Here is a 24,051-nt window from a genome sequence, read left to right as displayed (position 1 = left end):
TCTCAGAAGTGGAGTCCCTGGGAAGATGTTCCAACTTCTTTCAGAACCAGTCTGCTTGCATTCCTCTACACCACCCCAAACCGAACACATTCGTTTCCTAATCTGTGTCTCCAGTGCAAGATTAAGGGACAATATAGTATTTGAAATTCCTAAATTGATTGTAGCTAAGCAAAATAACCATCACAACGGGGCTACATTAACATAAATTAAGATTTCATACAGAAGTACATTCTCATCTTAAGGAAAAAATAAAAAGAGATTATATTTCTAGGGGGGAACATAACCATTACCTGAAAATTTATAAAGAAAAATTCTCTGTGAGCTTTGGAAAGACAGTGTCATTTAGAAGGTTGCTTCGCGTATTATTTCTAAAACTTCAAAACATTTGAGTGACAGGTAGCGGGAAGAAACATTACAATATAGATTTATCAGGTTACAGTATAGATTTACCACAGTGACACACCATATACATATATGACTCATCTATTTGTAACAAAATGCTCAAGTATTTACATTAGTAGTCTAAGGAGGCAGGAATCCAGAAGGTGAGGGGCACAGTGCAGAGCTGTGAAGATCCTGAGCCAGAAGAGGTGATGTGTGGACTCCAGTTCCAGGTAGGAGGAAGACTAGCTAACCAGAGTCCTCCAGGAAGAGCCAAAGGAGCCATATGCTGAGCTCTCATCCCGAGGAAGACTTGTGAGACAGGCTTCGTGAGAACTGCCAGCGGATAGGAACATGGCAAAGCACAGATCTGCTGAAGGGACTGACTTTGAAATGGAAAAGGTTCGAGGTGACCTCATTTGGGGTACCACATCCACCAGTACCACAGAGGTGGAGTTGAGAAAGGCCCAGCTTAAAGGGCAAACTTGTAATTTCCTGGAAACACTGGGTTTCCTTTTAAATTAGAAGCCATCACACTTGTAAGTAGGGTGATTGGTAAGTACCGTGAAGAACTTCCAAAGTTTCGCTTCTAAGACTTGGTTGGTGAAATTATGATGAGTTGCGCTTGTTCTAAGAATTTTTCCTCACACATGTTGCTAAAATATCCTCCTAATTCTTACAGAAGAGAAAAGATTGTATTTTAAAGGTCAGAAGCCGCAAGCTCTTCCCCATTTAACGGAGAGGCATAGATAATAAAGTCCGTGCATTCAGTTTGATTTAAACAAAATGTCAGCCTGAGAGCAACTGCTAAGCAATTATCGGAAGATAGATTAGAGTGGCATTAAGCTGTGTCCCTTGTGTCTACCTGGGGAATCTCATCACATAATAATTCATCCATTTTTATGCTTTAAATATTCTTCCTCAGGAGAAGAGAGCCAATCATAATTTTAAGTAATCTCTAAATGTTTCATGTGAGGCTAACCTTTCTGTTCAATCCTGGATGAGATGCCGAGCCCATATCTGCTTGGAAATGGGATGTCCACTGTCGCCTTGGGATTTACAGCCCCCTGAGGCACACTATCTAAGGATTCTCCTAATGACCAAGTGTCTATAGAGATCAACTGTAAAGTGGAGAATTCAAAGAATCCTTATCTCGGTGTTTTGACAGGGACCCTGAGGCAAGAGACTCCAGGGGATCCAAGGCTCTTAATGAATTAGTGACTTCAAATGTCTGCATCAGTGACTTCAGTGTCTGCATCAGTTCCCTCTAGATGCCTTTCTTAACATCTTCTCCAGGTCCTTCCTTGAATTTGAAAGTTAGTCTCCAGCCGGCAAAATGGCTCAGCCAACTTGTCACCAAACCTGGTGACCTGAGCTCGACTACTGGAACCCATGTGTTGGAAGCAGAGAACTGACTCCCTTCAGCTGTTCTGTGGAACATGTGTGTACACACAAAAACACACATCCACTCACACACACAAGAACGCACACTTCCATATACATACACAAATAAGTAAATTTTAAAATGTAAAAATAAATCTAAAAGTTAGTATCAGTTCCAGATATCTTGAGCAAAACAGTATCCGAATGCTAGAATTAGCCCACCAGGGAGAGAAGTTTGGATGATAAACATGGAAGCTGCTTTTTTTTCCCCCTGCATTTTACATGTGTGGGGAAAGGAATACTTGGAGTTGAAGGGAATTAAGGTTCGATGATTAACATCTGGCAACTTAAATCCAGTTAGAGAAGACTGACAGCTAGAAATTGAAGACCTGTGGCTCATTACTGCGCAGACAAGTGAGTTCCTTATGAAGAAGCAGCTGGGATGCGGGGAGGGGCTGCTTGTTCCCACTGCTGGGAAACTGCATCATCTGTTTTGAGTAGGAGCATAGAGGGACCACAGGGGATCCTGTAGCTATGCTCCATGCTGATGAGACCCTCATGAGTCTCCAGATTGCCGGGTCCAGGAGATATGCAGAAAAACTGTTTTTAAAAGGGAGGTGTTTCCCAAGAGGAAATGCACTGGTCTTTAAACTCTCAGATGGCTTTATGAGAGAAATTGTTCATTCTTCTTACCCAGAGCAGAGCAAAAGGTGACCCAGAGCTTGGGAGTTTCACCCCAAGGAAGGTGTTTCGCAAAGGTGAAGCCTTGGAAACTAGAGGAGTGGAAATTAAAGTGATTGTGGACTCATTATTCCATGAGCCGGGCTGAGGGGGTCTTTTCATGGTGGACACATTATTCCATGAGCCGGGCTGAGGGGGTCTTTTCATGGTGGACTCATTATTCCATGAGCCGGGCTGAGGGGGTCTTTTCATGGTGGACACATTATTCCATGAGCCGGGCTGAGGGGGTCTTTTCATGGTGGACACATTATTCCATGAGCCGGGCTGAGGGGGTCTTTTCATGGTGGACACATTATTCCATGAGCCGGGCTGAAGGGGTCTTTTCATGGTGGACACATTATTCCATGAGCCGGGCTGAGGGGGTCTTTTCATGGTGGACTCATTATTCCATGAGCCTGGCTGAGGGGGTCTTTTCATGGTGGACACATTATTCCATGAGCCGGGCTGAGGGGGTCTTTTCATGGTGGACTCATTATTCCATGAGCCGGGCTGAGGGGGTCTTTTCATGGTGGACACATTATTCCATGAGCCGGGCTGAGGGGGTCTTTTCATGGTGGACACATTATTCCATGAGCCGGGCTGAGGGGGTCTTTTCATGGTGGACACATTATTCCATGAGCCGGGCTGAGGGGGGTCTTTTCATGGTGGACACATTATTCCATGAGCCGGGCTGAGGGGGTCTTTTCATGGTGGACACATTATTCCATGAGCCGGGCTGAGGGGGTCTTTTCATGGTGGACACATTATTCCATGAGCCGGGCTGAGGGGGTCTTTTCATGGTGGACACATTATTCCATGAGCCGGGCTGAGGGGGTCTTTTCATGGTGGACACATTATTCCATGAGCCGGGCTGAGGGGGTCTTTTCATGGTGGACACATTATTCCATGAGCCGGGCTGAGGGGGTCTTTTCATGGTGGACTTTGCTTCTGTCCATTTTAACCTAAGATGGACTCCTTTGTATTCTCAACCACTTCAATGAAACTTGTTCCTACAATCCAGAAACATATATCTGAAGTCCGCTGAGCAAGAAGTCGGGTTGTGCGGTGTCTAGTTTCTCCCTGTCTTCATGCTCACATGTGCTCCTGCATCCTTCACACAGCTTTGTAGAAAAGTATTATGACTGCTAACCATCGAGCTCTGTAAAGTTTTCTATACAGCTCAAAAATGACCTCTTTTATACTCTTTTTCCTCCTATAACTATGATGGTTCTTTGTCTTGTCCTTGTTGTGGATTAAATTGGAGAAGTTCTGACATTTCTATGCTGAAGTCCTGTCCCCTCCGCCGTCCTCCCCTGACCCGTGCCGCTCTCAGGAGTTAACAATGGTTAAATATGTCACCTGGGCAGTGCACTGACATGATCGATAAAACTGGAGGATTTATTTAAAAAAGGAGACATTGTTTTCTCTCCACATGTGATGATAACATGAGAAGTTAGCATTTTCTGTAAGCCACGATGGAAGTCTTTCCAGGATCTAGACTAGTCAGAACCTTAATGTGGAGCTTCCCAGACTCTAGAGCTTTGTAGAATAAATATGCGTTACTTAAGCTATTAGATCCATTAGGTTTCTTATCTCTGTGACCAGATACTTGACAAAAAGCAACTTAAAGGAGAAGTTTGTTTTGGCTTACAGGTTGAGAGGGTATAGTCCGTCATGGTATGGTAGATAGATGGTCTGTGGCATTAGGTAGCAGGACTATGTAGCTGAGTCTCCTCACTTCAGGATAGACCAGGAGGAAAAGACTGAACAAGAAGAGGGGCCGGACATAAATTTCTAGGGCCTACCCCCAATAACCCGCTTCCTCCAGGGAACACCCCTTAAAGTTTCTACAACCTTCCGAAATAGCACCACCAGCTGGGGATGATGTGTATAACCAGATGAGCCTGTGAGGAGACATCTTGTCTACCCAGTGATGTTTTTTAAGTGAGCTCTTGGGAAGCTAAAGGGGAGAGATAGACTATCACAGTCTCTCATTCATCTTTAAATGGGTTAACTAGAAAAAACCTTAGAAATTAAAAGGAACTTTTCTTATATTTATCTCTGTAGAGGTCAGGAGCAGAAGGACTCAGGACCAAAAGAGGATGGTGAGGAAGATGTAAGGGCAGCCTATACCACCTCCATTTCTCATTACGTGAAAATAGGAAGTTTGGGACTTGTAAACCATGGAAAATAAATAGCTATGCCTGGATTTGTTCAGAGTTTTAGTGACAAGGTTAGGTGAAAACACTGCAGAGTTCCCTTCCTCTCCATACATGATAGGACTTATTTGCTACTGTGAAAGGTACGTTAGCATAGGAATGACTGAAAACTGTATTTCAGGAAGATGATTTCCAGACCTTTTACACATAGCAATAAATATATGGTCTACAGTGCATGGGTGTGCAGTGAGCTTGGCATTGTGTATATGACATGCAGTTCCCAGATTATGTTGGATTTATGGAGTTTTTGAAAGTTAAAACCAACATAGCCAGACTTGTTGACTCAGGGCTGTAATCTATCTGTTCGAAAGTGAGAGGCAGGATTGTGAATTCTAGACCTGCTCAAACTACAGATGAAGTTCAAGGCCAGCCTGGGCATTTGAACAGATCATCATAAAATAATACATGAAAATAAGGGTTTTAGTATGGCTGGAGAGGTGTCTCAGCTGTTAAGAGTGTCTGCTGTTCTTACAAAGAACCCAAGTTCAGTTCACTGCCATGTGTGACATCAGTTCCAGGAGATCTGACAATTCATTGACATCTGCACTCACATGCACAAAGTGCATGTGCATGAATGTCCATGCACACATGCACACACACACACACACACATACATGTACACACACAAATATTTTAAAAGGGCGGAGTTAGGGATATGGCTCAATATTCGAGTATTTACCTCGCATGTGTCTGGTATTGGGTTCTACCATCAGTACCATAAAAGGAGAGAAGTTTGAAAGCCTTATGAAGTTTATCAATAGCAAAAAATAATGCAAGGATGGCTGACAATTCAAGATGTAGCTGTCTGAGGCCAGCCGTCGGTGCCTTAAAAGGCCAGCCGAAAAAGGCACTGTAGGGATGCGGCTTGCTGAAGATCACTCGAGGACACAGACCTCCCACAGCCATGCTGCCAGTCTCACCGCTGCTTAAAATGCTTTGTTCATCTGCGCGCGCACACAGATCCCAACAGCTGCTCAATCAACTTCGCTCTTGAACCAGTGAATGCCCCAAAGGAAAGATTGAAATGAGGACTAGCCGCCAATCTGGGGGCTGAATCAAAGACCAGTGATTTCTACAGACGAGGCGACAGAATGGAGAAAGAGGCTAACGACACAGCCTGGCTATAATCTGGAAAGCCGGAAGACTCGAGGACTAGGATTTACAAACCCTGGAAATTGCTAGGGATTGCATGCTTTGTTGTTGTTTAAAGATTTATTTTAATTTTGACTTGTGCATATATGTGGGCATGTGTTTATATGAATAAATGCCACTAGCACCTAGGTGTCCTTGGAGGCTAGGAGAAGCCACTGAACCCCTAGAACTAAAGTTACAGATGGTTGTGAGCCACCAGACATGGGTGCTGGGAACCAAACTCAGGTCCTTGGCAAGAGTAACAGGTGCCTTAAATGGATGGCCCATCCCTCTTTTCCAGCCTCCATGATTTTTTTATGTCTTTTTGTTTCATAACAGACCTTAGAGGTAGGTGCTCTCAGCATTGCATTTGTTATTTAAATATCCCTCTCTCCATCCCTTCCTCCTCTCCTCCCTCATTCTGTGTGTGCGTGTGTGTGTGTGTAAGCATGCACAAGCATGCGCATGAACATATGTCAGTGCACAAGTATTGAGGTCAAATACCTGACAAGCATGAGTATTTGTCATCTTCCACCTTGTTTGGGACAGAATCTCATCACCACTGCCCATACCAGGCTAGATCATCTACATGCTTCCCTTCCAGGCATTTCCCTGTCCCTAACTCATCTCCCCATGGGGGTACTGGGATTATAGACACACGCCGCCACTTTCAGCTTTGTGTGGGCTCTGGCGATCCACACACAGGTCCTCACAGCAGCTCCAGCCACTTTCAGCTTTGTGTGGGCTCTGGCGATCCACACACAGGTCCTCACAGCAGCTCCATACACTCTGTTCACCAGGCCATCTCCCCAGCACACACTCACTTTTAAGATGATCAGGTTAAGGTTGAAAGATACTGTGGAGTAAGTGGCAGTGACAGGACTTGAACTCGGGAAGGCAAAGCAGCCTGTTGTCCTCTCCCTCATTCATGACGTAAATCACTACCTCTCACATTTATTTACATAAATTTATGTTTACATAAGCATAAAACTGTGGTTGCAGTGAACACAACTCTCCATTACCTTAGGATATGATATCACACAATGAATGCAACCCACTTTCCACCAGGATACTGCAGCAGACTCTCCAGGGTGATAACGAACTAACAAACCATTTGCCACAGATTACAGGAAGTCCAGCCAGGCTGGATTAGGGAGTGTCTGGTTCCATATAATGGTCTTGTATGAATGAGTCATTTGAGTTCTGATTCTCTTGGTGTATGTTCTGTCTGTCTGTCTGTCTGTCTGTCTGTCTGTCTGTCTCTCTCTCTCTCTCTCTCTCTCTCACACACACACACACACACACACACAGAGAGAGAGAGAGAGAGAGAGAGAGAGAGAGAGAGAGAGAGAGAGAGAGAGAGAGAGAGAGAGAGAGAGAGACTGACTGTAGGCACATACATGCCATGTAACACATGTGGCGGTCAGAGGACAGTAGTCTTGGCTGTGGGATGTAGATCCTCACCTCTGTCTTGCTTGAGACAGAGTCTCTCTGTTGCTCACTTCTGTCTCTCAAGCCAGCAGCCTGTTGAGCTCCCAGGATTCTCCTTTCCCTGTTTTCTATCTCTATAAACTATTGGGACTACAGATGTGCATCACAGGACCTGTGTTGGTTCATGGGCCCTGAGTATCTGAACCCAGGTCTTCATGTTTGCACAACAAACACTGTATTCTCTGAACCATCTCTCTAGACCAATTCTTAATCTTTAACACATGGTCTGGAACAGAAGATCCATTTCATTACAGGATAAAGAGTACATATGTAATGTGAATCCAGTCACATCATGCTGAGTACTATATTGTTGCTGGTTTTCATTAGAATGCTTTCTCCCCTCCCCTCCCTAGCTACCTCCCATCTGCCTCTTCTCCTTTCGGATTATAAACACGGTCCCCCCTTCGGTAGCGAGTCCTTGCTTGCCTATCGAGCGACCAACAAAGGTGCTCAAATCATCTTCGGATCCTCTATGTGCGAATCTTTATCTCGCGCTTTTCATTCCGACCATCTCCTCTTTCACCACCTCCTCCCTCCCCCTCTCTCTTCTCTCTCTTCTCTCTTCTCTCCCCCTCTTCCCTCTCTCCCTTCCTCTCGCCTCTCTCCTTCTGCCCACTCCCCCTATGCTCTGTCTCTCTCCAATATCTCCTTATGCAGTCTAGAATGGCCTCAAATTGATAATCCTCTTGCCTCAGCCTCCAATAGTCTCACATGCCTGCCTTTTTCTTACCTTTCACTTAAAGCTATTTTGCTTCTTTTTTACCCTGAGAAATTGGCCTTTAAAATCAAAGGGATTAAAATATTCCCATCTCTTGCACATTAATGAGCATGTGAAATGTAAATGAACTAAAAATTCTGAGTCACCTTTTGTATTTTAACTTAAATGTTAAATTCTAAAATTACCACACTAACCTTGAATGTTTCTTGAATAACCTCTCTTATATCACATTGTGCATATATATATGCATATATATATATGTATATATTTTGTCTTCATTTTAACTTTTCCGAAGTATATATTATTTATTATCATTTATGCTACAGAACAGAGGAGTGGAAAAGTCAAAGTAGGTAGATTGAAAACTGATTTAAAAGATTAGTAGATCAGAGAAGTGGAAAAGCAAACTACGAATGGAGAGGAAACGGTAAAGGAAAGAGAGATACAGATCAAGAGAGCATGGGGCACAGAAGAGACAAAATACCATCTTTCCTCTCTCGGGCCATGCATGCACGAGTGCCCGTGTGAAGAGAGAATATGTGGAAGAAGGGAGAGAACTAGGGACAGGAATGATGCGGGACATGGAAGGGAGGGATCCTGTGAGCAGACTTTAGTGAAGTACAGGCATGGAAATGCCATGTTGAAATCTATTGTTTCTACACTAAAGAAATACATGTTATCATGTGAAAAAAATACTTGTTTGTTTGGGTTTTTGTTTATTTGTTGTGTTGTGTTTTTAGATAAAAATCTCACTCCATAGCCTACCACGTTCTGGGACTCAGAAATCCTGGTATTTCAGCCTCTCAGATCCTGGTATTGAAGCCTCTCGCTGTTTTATTTTCTAGAAATGTCTCTATATAGCATTTCTAGTATCTTACACCCTAGCCTTTGCTGTTTTGTGTAGAATCTTATGATACATAGCCCTGACAAAACAGCATTTGGTAAGACTGAGGAAGACAGTTTCCTCATCTGTCACCCTCATGTTGCCTGGGTATTTTGTTTCACTTTCATGAGAAATTTGAGTTGTAGTAACCCAAATAACTCTAGTTAAGACTCTTCTCACTACAGTTTGTTTGAGTGACAGAGGGGGCTGTGGCTGACTTTGCAGGCTCTGGAAGTGAGGATGCAAATTTCTGCTGTATGAATCTTAAAAACAATACATTTATAGGAACTTGTTCTTTCTCACAGAGAAAAGTTGAAGGGAAGAGAAGGGGAGAAAACTCACTCTAAATTGTTCTTTTAAGAAAGAAAATGAACTGGAGAGTTGTTTGGCTTAGCAGTTACGAACACTTGCTGCTCTTCCAGAGGAACTGAGTTTGGTGACCTGTACCTTCAGCTCTGAGGGACCTAAAAAGCACACACACACACACATACACACACACACACACACACACACACAACATATACTCACACAGGTACACATACATATAACTTTAAAAATAAATACTTTTAAAAGATAAAATTTTCATCATCTACAAAATATTTTATTTCTGTTATTCCTTAATTAGATTCTGAATTTGATTCCATAATTTAATTTTTAGAGTGTTATTTAATTTTACCAACCTGCGGAAGATACTAGAGAATATTTGAAACTCATTTGTTCTAACCACTTCAAACTCATTTATCTTGATTTCTATCATCACTTTCCACCTTTAGGTTGATTAAACTTGTTCTTTGACAAGCTCATACACGTATGTCCTGATTCTGTTTACTGTCACCGCTGTTCTTTCTAATCTCCCCTAAACCTGTCATCCCATCCTCCTCCCCACATGTTACTTTTCCATACCCTTTGGCTTTTGTTGTGTTGTTTTGTGGCCCTCTTATTTTAAGATGACTGTGTGGCCACAGATTTGGGCATAGCCATTGGAACCTGGTGGACTCACCATTTGGTACACAATGAAGGCCATGGTTGTCCCTCTCCCCAGAATCCATCAGTTGTCAAAAGTTCAACAGGGATATATAGGGCCTCATGAGCCCCTCTTCTATCCATGACTGGCTGTCAATAGGCCCAGCCTTGTCCAGACCCAAGGCAGACTACTGCGGCTGCTGTGAGGGCATGTTTGCAATGGCCATGTCACATGCTCAAGAGAGAATTTTGTGTCTCTTAATGAAAGTGATGTTTCTGTCAGCATCCTTATACATCCCTGATAAGCATTTTCTTCTAATTAAATATCTTGTTTCCCCTTCACATGTGTGCTAGACCATGTTCTCCCTCCGCGGGCATTTTTCACAGCATAGAGAACATGCAAGCCTTTGTCATGGAAGTTACTAGAAAGTACAAGTTTGGAATTGAAGCTAGACATGTTGGCTGTTTGTCAGGGCATGGCCTTGGGCAGGATCTTGCCCTGCCTAAATTCTAGCTTCTGTGTCATGAAAATAGAGGTGACACTTGCCCTGTGGCATGCAAGGAACCCCCACGTCAAGAACACAAGTTCGCTGGCTTTCGTAAACCATAAGCTGCTCTAAAAATGTAAGCTGTCATAGGACTGACAGCTCAGGTGTCTTGGCTGAAGCGTAGACACTGATGTCTCTCCCTAGGATGCATCTTCGCCTGCCATTTTCACCTCCCAGGTCGAAGAGTAGGACATTTTCTATGGGTGCCAGTTTCCTTACTTTGAAAATGAGAACTACAGAATAGATCGGGGTGGCCCACAATTGTAATCTCAGCACCCAGGAGGCTGAAAGAGGGTGATTTTGAGTTCATGGCCAGGATGGGTTATGGGCAAGACCCTATCACAAATTTACAAAAAAGACCCAGGAATAAAGGAAGGGTGGGGGGAGGAACAGAGCGAGGAAGGAGGTGGGAGAGAGTAAGGAATGAACAAAGGGAGGGAAGAGGGAGGAAGGAAAGATAGTTAGGGGGAAATGAAAGTTATGGAAGCACCATATTCCAAAGGGAAAGTGTAATTGAAAAAAAGAAATTGGTTAAAGGGCATATAGAAGAGCATCAACAAATATTACCATTGTCTTCAATGCACTAATTCAGTGGCAATTGTCTGTTTTACCAACATAGTAATAAATGTAGGAAGAAAATGAAGGCAGAATCTTTAATTCTAACTCATTTTTGTGCTAAAGTTTAGTTCTTCTATTCACCATTAGTAATATATATTTGCTGCACAAGTCAATAACGTAAAAGGAAAAACAAGCCACCAATGATCAGTTATCCAAATGTGAATACCACTTAGTACATTTCAGAAGGAAAAGTATTTTGAGCCAATGATTGCAGAGCACCTGGACCTAACAAACAATAGCGACAGAAGAGGGATGGGTTTAGATTGTAGAAATAATTCCTTAAGAACGGAGGCTGGTGAAATGGAAATGAGAAGACAGCAGTAGAGTTTGAAGACTATGAGACTTTACACAAGTCTGAGGTGAAGTCCCACCACTCTGTGCCTCCAGGGCAGAGCCACGCTGACTCCACTATGACCTTCAAAGGATTTGCCTACCCTCTGATGGAAATGTCCTTAGAGATATTGTATAAGAGCTAGCCCATAGACAGTGCCCATGGAAGCCACATCCCAGGCTTATCCTCAAAATAAACAAACAAATAAATAAATAAGGTTAGGGTTTCTATTGCTCTAAAGAGACACCATGGCCATAGCATGAACCAACAGAAACTGAATAATTATATTATTTGTGATGGAGTGTGTGTTTGTGTGTGTGTGTGTGTGTGTTGCTAAAGGCTATTATATTCTTCAGTAGTATGTATGTATGTATGTATATATATATACACACATATTTGTATAGACATATGTATATATGTATTTATTGGTTTAAAGCATAGAACATGTAATGTACTCCCAGGCAAGTATGCTTTAGCCACAGTTAATTGTTCAGAACAGAAATGTCTAATTAACTAGGACACCAGACCTTGCTTAGTAAAGCCCTTTACTGATTGGCTTATCCTGCTGGACCCCTGTGGTAGCCAGTGGCCATCCTACAGAGGGAGCACTGAGTTCAGCAGGAAGTTACTGGGTGTCATCTGTTTCCTTTGACCTCTACTGTAGGGGCCCTCCGTCCAGACGACCAACTCTTCTTTCCCAGAACCACTTGTATTAAAAAGCAGAAGAGACCTAATGAGTTCTTCCTGGCAAGTCAGCGTGTTCACTCATGAGCGCAATTCTAAAGTTGCAGATGCTCAGTAAAACCTTTGCCGCTGCACCTAGCTGAATGTGGAATTATTTGATCAAGCGTAAAAATGTTTGCTAAATGTATATAAGTTGGCGGTGTCTTACTGTGTCCCTAAAGAGAATTTGGAAAATACCTGTCTTCTATCCAACAACACTGAGCATGAAAATGTAGCTCGAACTTTCTAACCATTAGCTAGAAAACAAAAAGAATATTTGAGAAGAGCCTCGGGAAAGTGCAGGAGAAATGGATTCGTTTCTGTCGTCTTCCTCTTATTCTATTCCTAACTTCTGTCTAGCCAGAAGAACTGAATTTTCCTTCACTCTAGATGAAAAATGAATCCTGGATTTCTGTGCCTTCAGATTTTGAATGACTACTTTTCTGTAAAAAGGAGCTGATATCTGGGAGCTGGGGAGCTGGCTGAGTCAGTAAAGTACTTACAACACAAGCAGAAGCACCTGAGTTCAGATCCTCAGCTTTCACATAAAAGCCAAGTCTGGTGGCGTGAGCCTGTAGTCCCAGTGCAATGGTATAAACCTGTAGTTCTGGCACTGGAAAGGAGTTTGGAGCATCTCCAGGGCTTGCTGGCCAGGCAGCCTCACCAAATTTATGAGTTTCACATTCAGTGAGAGTACCTATCTTAAGAAAAAGAAACGGGGAGGGAAAAGGAGGAGGAAAGAAGGAACAAAAAGCAGAGAGCCATTAAAGAAGACACACATCAGCTTCTGGGCTTCACATGTTCATGTACACTAATACATATGCACTTGCACACATGTGTGCACACAGATGAAAACATTACACACGCAATGGAGTTGATATCTGATAAACAGCCTTATAAAAGAAGTACTGGATACCAGCTCCTGGATTCTTTTCCTCATTGCCATGTATATCCTTCTAGAATTTCTCTTCCATTCTCCCCTTCTTTTTTCTAATTTAATTTAAAAAAGAAAACAAATTACCTTTTTTTATTATACATACCAATCCAAGTTCCCACTCTCTCCCCTCCTTCTGTTCCCTCTACATACCCTCCCACCCCACCCCCATCCACTCCCCAGGAAGGGTAAGGCACATTGCTTTGGGGAAGGTCCAAGGCCCTTCCTATTATATCTAGGCTGAGTAAGATATCCATACAAAGAGAATTGGTTCCAAAAAAGCCAGTACATGCAGAAGGAATAAATCCTGGTGCCGCTGTCAATGGCCCTGCAGTCTGCCCCAGCCATGCAACTGTCAGCCACATTCAGAGGGACTAGTTTGGTCCTATACTTTTTTCTTCCCAGTCTGGCTAGTGTTGGTGAGTTCCAATTAGCTCAGGTAGACTGTTTCCGTGGGTGTACCCATCATGGTCTTGACCTCTTTGCTCATATTTTCATTCCTCCCCCTCTTTAACTAGACTTTGGGAGCTTAGTCCAGTGCTCCGATGTGGGTCTCTGCCTCTGTTTCCATCAGTTGCTGGATGAAGGTTCTATGCTGATGTTTAAGAGAGTCATCAGTCTGACTACAGGGCAAGGCCAGTTCAGACCCCCTTTCCTTTATTGCTTAGGATCTTAGCTGGGGTCATCCTTGTGGATTGCTGGGAATTTCTCTAAAGTCAGGCTTCTTGCTAACCCTATAATGGCTCAAATAACCCAACTTAAAAATGGGGTACAGAACTAATCAGAGAATTCTCATCAGAAGAATCTCAAATGGCCAAAAGACACTTAAGGAAATGTTAAGCATCCTTATCTATCAGGGAAATGCAAATCAAAACAACTCTGAGTACCATCTTACACCTGTCAGAATGGCTAAGATCAAAAACACTAATGACAGCTTATGCCAGAGAGGATATGGGGTAAGGGGAACACTCATCCATTGCTGGTGAGAATGCAAACTTATACAACCACTTTGGAAATCAGTAGGGTAGTTTCTAGAAAATTGGGAATCAACCTACCTCAGAATCCAGCAATACCACTCTTGGGCATATGCCCAAAAGATGCTCAATCATACTACAAAGACATTGGTTCAACTATTTTCATAGCAGCATTATTTGTAATAGCCAGAACCTGGAAACAACCTAGATGCCCCTCAATGGAAGAATGGATAAAGAAAATGTGGCACATTTACACATTAGAGTACTACTCAGTGGGGGAAAAAATGACATCTTGAATTTTGCATGCAAATGGATGGAATTAGAAAACACTATCCTGAGTGAGGTAACCAAGACCCAAAAAGATGAATATGGTATGTGCTCATTCAAAAGTGGATACTAGCTATAAACAAAGGATATTGAGCCTATAGTTCATGATCCTCGAGAAGCTAAGTAATAAGGTGAACCCTAAGAAAAACATATATAGCTGCATCTGGAAAAGTCAAAATAGACAAGATCACCTGACAAAATTGGGAGCAGGGCGTGGGGAGAGAAGGGTGGAAGGGGAAGAGGAGAGGAGAAGAGGAGGGTTGAGAAGAACTTGAGGGAACGGATAGTCAAGATGGAAAAAGGACAGAGATGAGAGCAAGGAAAGATATCTTCATCTTCCCCTTCTTAAGACGTTGACATTACATAATGTTACTATATCAGATTTGGAAAAGGCCTCAGGATTATGAGCCTAATATCCTCTCTAATGTCTATCATTCCCAGCAGCAAGTGCCCATTTAATCTTGACAGGAGCACATTCTGTGGTAGGGAGCTCACAGTCTCCCAAGTCAGTCTAATTTACTGATACCCATCTCTGAGTGCTAGAAAGCCACTTCACCCTAAAAGGCAGTCCAGCAGGCTGCCTCTTCACCAGCATTAGGAGCGCTCTCTAGAGGGATCATGAAGAGAACAAGCCTGGTTCCACTTGTACCCGATAACCCTTCAGGAACCTGATAAGAACTCTCAAATCTTCTGACTCAGTATTATCAGTTCACCCCTGTCCTTACGCAATACATCTCTGAATTCTCTTAATGCTTTGTGACACTCAAGATGTTGATCGCTGTGTACACATTCCCACTAAAGCATGAGTCAGGAAGCTGTGACTGCATTCCAGGTTTGAGTCCTTGGATATTTGGGAAGAAAATCAAGGAAGATCTAAGGTGTCCTATTTATTAGTTTGTCAAAGTCTACTATATATTCATACTCTGCTAACTCATTCATTACTCATCTAAATCGCCTGCCTACTTTGGAGAATATTTCGGCCTGTGCCCATTATCCAAGCAGGCAGCTTCCTTAGCTGGACATAGTATAGTAGACCTAAACAGCCTGAAGAAGAGCCACCATTCACTCGTTATGAGTACATTTTCCTCATGATTTAAAATCAATTTGGCATATGTGCATATTTGTGCAAGTGCCCATGCTATACACATGTGTGTGCATGTGTATGGAGGTCAGAGGGCACCCTAAGGTTGCCCTTAGAAACTGTTCACTCCTTTCTTAAGACAGAGTGTCTGACTGGCTGTGAGCTAAGTGTTCACTTGTTTCTTGAGACAGAGTCTCTGATTAGCCTTGAGCTTGCTGGTTTGACTAGCAAGCCCAAGAAGTCTGCCTGCTTCTCTTTCCTCGGAGAAAGGGTTACATGCATGCACCACCATGCCTGGCCTTTTTACATGGGTTCTATGGATTGAACTTGGGTCCTTGTGTTTTTGTGGCAAGCATACTACCACTGAGCAATCTCCCCAGACTCCTATTTTATCACAGTTCTCTGAACTTCCCCTCGAGTCATCCCTGACTCTCTTTTCTTATAATGGCCAAATTTGCTAAGATGAAAGATTGTGCCTGCAGATAGGACCTGGTGCTTTAGAGGAGGTAAAACACTGTATTGAATTTCCATGTCCTTAAAACTGTATCATGGTGAGCAACACTAGGCCCAGGAGCTATCCAAATTCATGGGCTACCTTCCCCCTTTCCAGGGTTCCAAATCTTCCTTTCTCTTCCTTTGGTCTTTCCTCCAAGTTCTGCCTTTAAAATGACAGGAATGTTAGAAATCAAAAGAGACTTAGCTCTTCGCTGTGAGTCACCCATCCTGACCAGGTGGCTCTTATCCCTAACTTCTTATAACTTGTATAATATCACCTTATAGTTTTCCTAAACTATCAAATTTATTGTCTTTGTTCTGCCCCCAAATCTTAACAGACTCAAGTCAGATATTCAAATTCTTCTATACAGAGTATGCAGAATCCTCATGCCCCACAGTCCTCACCTACCCAATGATGCAGGATGGTTTCTGGGAGTCTGAGGCCATCCTGGCCTACATTATGAGTTCTTATGCTATACCAGGCTTCAAAGAAAGACCCTGTCTTAAAGAATTAATTAGTAAATCTACTTGGAGTTTATGTTTCATTTGCTTCTTTCAAGAGTTGTTTCTACATTCAAGCTTCCACTATCAAATTTACCCACTATGACAAATTCTTAGAGTACGGGCTACTTGACAGAATAATGTCACCTTCACTTTGCTGAAGGCACCCTTTCAGGTTTGGGAGAAAAAAAAAGACAAATTAGATGCAGATCCTACTGAGGAATCAAAGCTAGTAGAAGGAACAGACATGCTATCAGGAATTTCATCTGAAGAACCGTGGAAAACCAAGCTTAGTGGTATCTGTAATCCCAACACTTGGGAGGTGGAGGAAGAAGGGTCTGGAATTCAAGGCCATCCTTGGCTAAATGGAGAAGCAGAGACCATGCTGGGCTACCTGAAACCCTGTCCCACAAATAAACCGAAAGATAGAGGTGGGCATGAGTATTTATTAATTAATGGAAAAACAGTTCTTTTCTATTTTTTTTCTTTTGGTTTTTCAAGACAGGATTTCCCTATGTAACAGCCCTAGCTGTCCTGGAACTCACTATGTAGACCAGGCTGATCTTAAACTCACCTGCCTCTACCTCCCCAGTGCTGAAATTAAAGGCGTGCGCCACCACCGCCATCACCACCACCGCCCCCCAGCAGAGAAACCTTTCTTATTAGCATCAGATTTAACATTTCCACTGGACAGCAGCAGAGTGGCTTTGTGAAGGGGATAATTCCGGAACGTTTGCACATTTGGGTTTTAGGCGTTTTATGTTCATTTCAAGGAATCATTGTTTGGGGTAAGTTTTTGAAATTCCCCTTCAGAGCTTTGGGGGAAAAATATGCTCTAATGTGACTGTAATTTCTACAAAAATAACTTTAAAGATAATGCTTTTGGAAAGGACAAATATCTACACTGCATCCTGCCACCGTAGAGACACAGGCAAAAGTAATAAGGAGCTTTCTCAGGAAATGGTGACTCAATGTGAAAAACTTTCCTCCATCTAAGAAGAGTTTCGGGGAGGAATTGTGACTTTGATATGACTGGGCAAAGTTTTGATTTCAACTGACAAGAGCAACTGACTATAACATTGCACACTGATAAGGAGTGCACAGGTGTTTGCATATAAGTATGTCTTGTGCAATGATCCAGTGCAATGGCCTAGTTTGTCTAATTAGTATACCATTGCAAGTACTTATAATGTCTTTGTATATGAGTGTTCAAACCGCAATAACCTGTAGAAATGTGTGTGTCCTTGTTTATTATGGTTGCCATACCAGGTGATTCCAGAACTGGCCAAGAAGGCTATGTCCTGTTCTGTGTTGGCTACTATTAGAGTCTCTCTCTCTTCCTCTCTTTGTCTCTCTCTCTCACCCCGTCCCCCCCTTTCCCTCTGTCCCCTCTCTTTTCTTCTCTCTCTTTCCCTCGTCTTTTACTGATGACCAAAGAGGAAAGATCTGACAAGGCAGATCCAAAAAGAATATAAAACCTGAATGAACCTTGAGGGGGGAGTCGGCAAACAAAAGTACCCTCCCCCTCCTTATCACAGAAACAGGATTGGTTTCACATCAGTGTTTTCCCAGGAGCCGGCCTCCTCTTGTGCAATTCAAGTCACAAAATAAAGGCTAAGCCTCTTCTTTGTGAAGTACCCTGTGCTGTGTAGCCTAAGTGATGGCAGAGAGAGAGGAAATGTTAGCCCTGCCCCCAGGAGGCTCGCCTTGTTTATGGGAGGAAGATAAGATGCGTGCGTATACAAGGAACAGCAATGCAAGGGGAGACATTAATATTTATAACTGATCCAAACAAAGGGCTTACAGGGAGCTTGGAGGGAAATAAATGTGTCCCATCTAGGGATACGACACAGACATTTATGTGGGGAAGTCATCGCTGGGCTCATCTATAGATGTCTCTGGGAAGACTGAGCACTCTAAAATGAACTGGGGTAACAGAAAAGGTTGGGATGTGGAAATCAGAAGCAAATAGGCCTCTTCCGTAGCATAGGACTCCTACTTTGCTTTTGTTTGGGGTGGTGAAAACTGAGAACATATAAAAATGCTGTAAAGAAACTTGCTAATTTAAAAGCTGTATAACTTTAAAAGAGAAGGAATATCTGAGTGAGAGAACACTTTCGTCCACTTTCTAAGACATAGGAAAGGCCTGATGCCAGTCGCTGCTATCTATCAGGCAAGCGTGATTATCACACCCTGTCTGCTGGGGTGGAATACCTGTCTGGTCAGGCATGAGCAGAGGCAGAAGCCGCTAGCCAGAGAGCAGAACTTGTAGGAATTTCCAATAACTTCTAGAAACTCAATATCTAGAGGGGAAATGTGTCCCATGTTTACTAACCGGGCACCACATGTATTGTACACATACACACACACACACCACACACACACACACACACACGCACTGGTTCCCACATAACTGCATACACAGTCATGCAGCCATGTACCTTCCTGGTGAATCATAAAATTTGTGAGGTGGAATGATGGTTTTATCTTTCCTGAGAAGTCAAGGGCAAGTTGTGGTAGCACATACTTTGGAGTCTAGCGGCAGCTTTTGGACGAGCTCCAGCAAAGGATCATCTCAGTGGCTGGAGACAAGTGGAATCGTCTTACCCCCTTTGGTTTATGTGCTATGTAAGACGGGGATGATCTTATGATGGAGGATGGGATGAATTAAGTCACCTTTAGCACGCAATGTAAGATCTGCATCTCTTTCATCATTCTAAATTCTATTTTTAACTGCCAAGAGGATCCCAAGCATTTCATGGATTTAAGCATGTGTTTATGCATGGACTGTCTTGCTGTGTTATTCATATTATCTAGATAATAAACAATAAATCAGAGTCTCTGTATGGAAAAGCCCATTGCAATGGTGGGTTTTGGAGAGCTCCCTCAGTCACACTGATTCCTACTGAGAAGCTGAGGGGTCCTTCAGTATTTCAGACCTGGGGGTTCTGAACAACGAGACCATTGTTTGGGGACGTGAATAAAACCCACGCAATCAAATGAAGATACCAGTGTATGCCAGATATGAACTTCAACCATTCTAAACTTCTTATATAGATGCAAGATACTGCTCCAACAAAGATGAATTTCAACAATCCAAAAGCATTGATTATGGTGTAGGATATAAATACAGCACCCTCCCTCTCCCTGCTTCGTAGTTTCGTTGGTACTCAATAATTCTAATAGACGTTTTCTGGGCAGCAGAGTTTCTCAGTAATTACTCTGTTGAGGATCTGGAAAAGAAAACAATAATTAAATACCTTTACTTATCCTACTTTATCCCGGACCCTGTCACTGAACTTCAGCGTGGAATGAAAATAAACATACCTTGAGATAACTTAATTTAGAAAAGGACTGCATATCCTTGGCCTTCAAGCAAACTCTCAAGCAAACTGCAATAGATGTTGAACTTATTATGAATACCGTTTTATGAATATTTAAAATTATTCTTTCTTTCAGTCAAGATGTTCTCCCCATCTTGTTCCAGTCCAGGGTGGACTCTGTTGACTTCCAGGTGTTTCCCTGTGTTTCCTGACTGGAGAGAGTTTGCTACCTGATCTATATAAAAGGATAAAACAATATTCCTGGCAAAGAAAGCTCACCTCTAAATGAGGGTCATGGCAAAGTTGGTAAAGTACTAGCTGCACAACGTGAGGGCCTGTGGTCAATCCACAGAACCCGCTCAAAAAAAAAAAAAAAAAAAAAAGCAAAACTAACAACAAATAGAAAACCTCAGAGGAGAATGAGCAGATGGCTGAGCAGTCAAGAGCCCTCCCTGCTTTAGCATAGTATCCAGGGATGGTTCCTAGACCTTACATGATGGCCCACAAGCATCTGTAACTTCAGTCCCAGGGTATCCAAAGCCCTCTTCTGGCCTCCACAGGTATTGCATGCATGTGGTGCACATACATATAAGCAGAAAAACACTCATACAGAAAGTAAAAAGTAAATCTTTTCAAAAATTGCATGGTGGTGCACACTTGTAATGTCAGTGCTAAAGAAACAAAAGTAGGCGGAATACTGGGTCTCTGTGGCTGTGTGGCCTAACCTAATCAGCAGAGCTTGAGGTGAGATGGCCAAAATTGACCTCTGACCCCCATACAAGCCTTCCACATACATGTATGCTTCCCCACCCCACCCAGGCCACCCAAATGGAGAAATTTCTTTGCTTGTCCTTTTCATCTCTATTACACATTTATTCATCTTAGTTATGAGCCTCAAACCAAGAATTCAGTAGATATTGAAAGCACATATATCTATTGACTGTCATCAAGTGTTTTCTTGGCTCTTCATCCATTTCAGCTAACTTCAAATGACTTTTGTTGTGGTTATTCTTGGCTGTTATTTGACCACTTAATTGATCTGTGAGCTGTTTTCATTTTCTCCCTGTCTTTACAGAATTCTCTTTAGGTCAGAACAAAGATTGGGTGAAAGTCATGTCTGTCTGAAGAGATATTTCTTGTGAAATAAATGAAGTATCATTCTTAAGTCTGAAAATAGCAAAATTTACACTTGAATTTTATTAGGACATTGTACTGATAGCACAATAGAGTCAGAGAAGGAGGATGCATGTAGGTCTTTGGAACCTGGGAGATTCTGAATATTAAAAGACTGCATTACATAAGGGCTCCTTACCGCACTTAGGAGACTTGAACACTATGCCTTTTCCTCTCCAGCCTGGGAAACTCTTCCCTTAAGAATCTGATGGCTACAGCCTGGTCTACAAGAGCTAGGTCCAGGACAGGCTCTAAAAAAGCTGCAGAGAAACCCTGTCTCGAAAAACCAAAAAAAAAAAAAAAAAAAAAAAAAAAAAAAAAAAAAAAAAAAAAAAAAAGAATCTGATGGCTATAAAGACTGTATCTCCTAAACCCCAAAGTACTCTGGTGTTTAGGTTGGAGAGTTCATAGTGCTACATATGCATTCTGTGTGACAGAAACATTCTGCTGTCCCCAAGGTAGCTTGACCACGTCCTGGCTCTTCATCACACCTCTAAAGTAGAATATGACTACATATTAAAGGAACGTATCAGGGGCCTTTTGATTTACTTGGGATTTAAACATGGGTGTGATACAACGACTTGCCAAAATCAGAGATGTGGTTTCCCTTCTAAAGCCCTTTCTAGTCCTTGTGACAGGGCCAGAAGTCAGTGCCTAAAAAAGAAGTGTGCATAGGCAGAACAAACACCCCTCAGAGCTCAGGCACTGCCCCCTTCTGCAGCAATTGTATAAATATTTCTTGGGCATTTCAGTGTGGTGGCAGACAGGGCTAACGTAAAGCACATTGGTGTGCTGCTGGTGTGTGTGGTTTGTCTCTGAGTGTGCTGCTGGTGTGTGATCCGTCTCTGCGTGTGCTGCTGGTGTGTGCTCTGTCTCTGGTGTGTCTCTGAGTGTGCTGCTGGTGTGTGGTGTGTCTCTGGGTATGCTGCTGGTGTGTGCTCTGTCTCTGGATATGCTACAGGTGTGTTGTCTATGTGTGCTGCAGGTATGTGGTGTGTCTCTGGTGTGCTGCTGGTGTGTGGTCCATCTCTGGGGGTGCTGCTGGTGTGTGGTCTGTCTCTGGGTGTGCTGCTGGTGTGTGGTCTGTCTGGGTGTGCTGCTGATGTGTGCTCTGTCTCTGGGTGTGCTGCTGATGTGTGCTCTGTCTCTGGGTGTGCTGCTGGTGTGTGCTCTGTCTCTGGGTGTGCTGCGGGTGTGTTTTCTATTTCCCTTTAGGTGTGCTGCCGGGGTGCTGTCTCCCTCTAGGAAACGTAGTAAAATGGACCAAGTTCTGAACTGAAACTGGAGGCCTACTCTGCAGCTCTAGTCAGTCAGATTTTGTCTACACAGGCGGAGTTGAGTCGTATCTGAACCCTAGGTGTGAATTTCTTCATCTCTCACATGGGATGACAATGCGTATCCTGTAATCAACTGCAGCTTCTCTGAAGGTTGATTTCCTATTCTTTCTTCCCCTCCCGAGTCAGTTACCTTTCTTGTTTCTGGAATCAAATGCCGAACAAGAAGCTGCTTACAGAGGGAAGGCTTATTTTGGCTCATAGCTTGAGGGGAGGCATGTCATGGCAGGGGAGGCATGGTGTCAGAAGCTTGAGGCATCTGGTCATACTGTCAAGAAGCAGAGAGAGAACAGGAAGCCCTGCCAGGCTACAAAGCCTCAAGGCTCAACCCCATTTTCCCACATCTTCCCACAAAGACTCAACTGACTACAGGTTCTATAACCTTTCAAAGCACCATGGCCACTAGGCCCAGGTGTTCAAATACATGATTCCCCAGGACCACATGTTCAAACCACAATGCTTCCTAGCTGCACCAAGCATATTGCTCAGATATGTACTTCCTAAAATATTAATACCAGTTTTGTGCGGGGAGCAAAAACAGAAAGGACAAACAAAACTGGAGCTGACAAAATTCAGAACGATGAATTTGATCACAGCCCTCTTATGCGAGCTGCGCTCTGGAAGATGGGTTACCTGCTTTCTCCCATGGGACCTCAATAACGCTCTACTCTGTACAGAGAATTCTACATATAGTCATTTCTCCTGTTATGTCAGCCAAAGCAGGTTTCCTGTATCTCATGGTATCATTATATCATCCCCTTTCATGGAGAAACTTGCCTGATTTTGGATGGTAAATTATGTGGACATGATATTTAAGCACAAATATTGATGATATACCATTGCATCAGTTGTTCAGCCTTCCTAATGCTGCAGCCCTTTAATACAGCTCCTCATGTTGTGGTGATCTGCAACCATAAAATTATTTTCGTTGCTACTTTATAACTATAACTTTGCTACTGTGATGAATGATATTATATATAATTGTAATATCTGATATACAGGACATCTGATACACAACCCTGTGAAAGGGTCATTTGACCTCCCGAAGGATCGTGACCCATGGGTTGAGAACCGCTGCGTCGCATGCTTTATGGAAAATAAAGCGTAAAACCACATGATCACATATTACTCTGAAAGATTTTATGCTCCATTATTTAAGCGAGAAATAGTGTGAAGATGATAGATCGCTCCTACATCACTGGGGCAACTCATCTCTTTATACCTAATTGGCAATGCAGAGTTTGTAATGAGATTTGAGCAGATAAGGAGTACTCAGGGACTATCTCTTTTCAGAACCTCCAGGTGAGCCAAGACAGACAGGAAGACACACCAGAGTTACCTTGGAAAGAAGGAGATAGCAAAGGCAGAAGCCAGTGTGTGCATAGGTCCTGTGGGAGACAGGAACAAGGACTCGTGACTGGGGATACAGAAATGATGGAAGGATGCACAGAGCACAGCGGATGAAGAAATGAGATTGCAGAGGCAGCTGGAGAGAGAGGGAAACTGCGATGTTTTAGGCCAGGGATCATAGACTAAAAGTGCACTCAGCAATGTCAACTATGTCGCGAAGAAAAGACTAAAAGGCACAAGGGAAAGAAGCAGCAGGGGGAAGAATGGTTAAACTGGGTGCCATTGGGATCTGAGAGGCCTGGTGCCTGAACACTCTAAGTGGACTGTGACCATGGCTCCTGTAATACGAAAGACTGTTTGGGAGGCAGGGAGCTTTGTGAGTGAAGAATACTGTACCAATGTTTCACGCCCTTTACAGTAAGAATTATCTGATGAATTATTAAGTCAGTA

The 24,051-nt window shown here is 43.0% G+C and overlaps 1 protein-coding gene and 1 long non-coding RNA gene across 4 annotated transcripts in view; one reads left to right on the top strand and one right to left on the bottom strand.

Moving 5' to 3' along the window:
* Chrm3 (cholinergic receptor muscarinic 3) overlaps positions 1 to 24,051 on the top strand; it is a 449,710-nt gene that overhangs the window by 239,087 nt on the left and 186,572 nt on the right. The gene's annotated exons all lie outside the window — the stretch shown is intronic.
* LOC119816035 lies at positions 19,447 to 23,140 on the bottom strand. Its single transcript, XR_005285676.1, has 4 exons — positions 23,089 to 23,140; positions 22,385 to 22,519; positions 19,749 to 19,813; positions 19,447 to 19,654 (listed from the first exon to the last, which is right to left on the bottom strand). It is a non-coding gene; the product is annotated as an uncharacterized LOC119816035 (long non-coding RNA).

Source organism: Arvicola amphibius, chromosome 6 (assembly GCF_903992535.2).
Source record: "Arvicola amphibius chromosome 6, mArvAmp1.2, whole genome shotgun sequence".
NCBI classification, from domain to species: domain Eukaryota; kingdom Metazoa; phylum Chordata; class Mammalia; order Rodentia; family Cricetidae; genus Arvicola; species Arvicola amphibius.
This window is presented reverse-complemented; position numbering and strand designations above follow the sequence as displayed.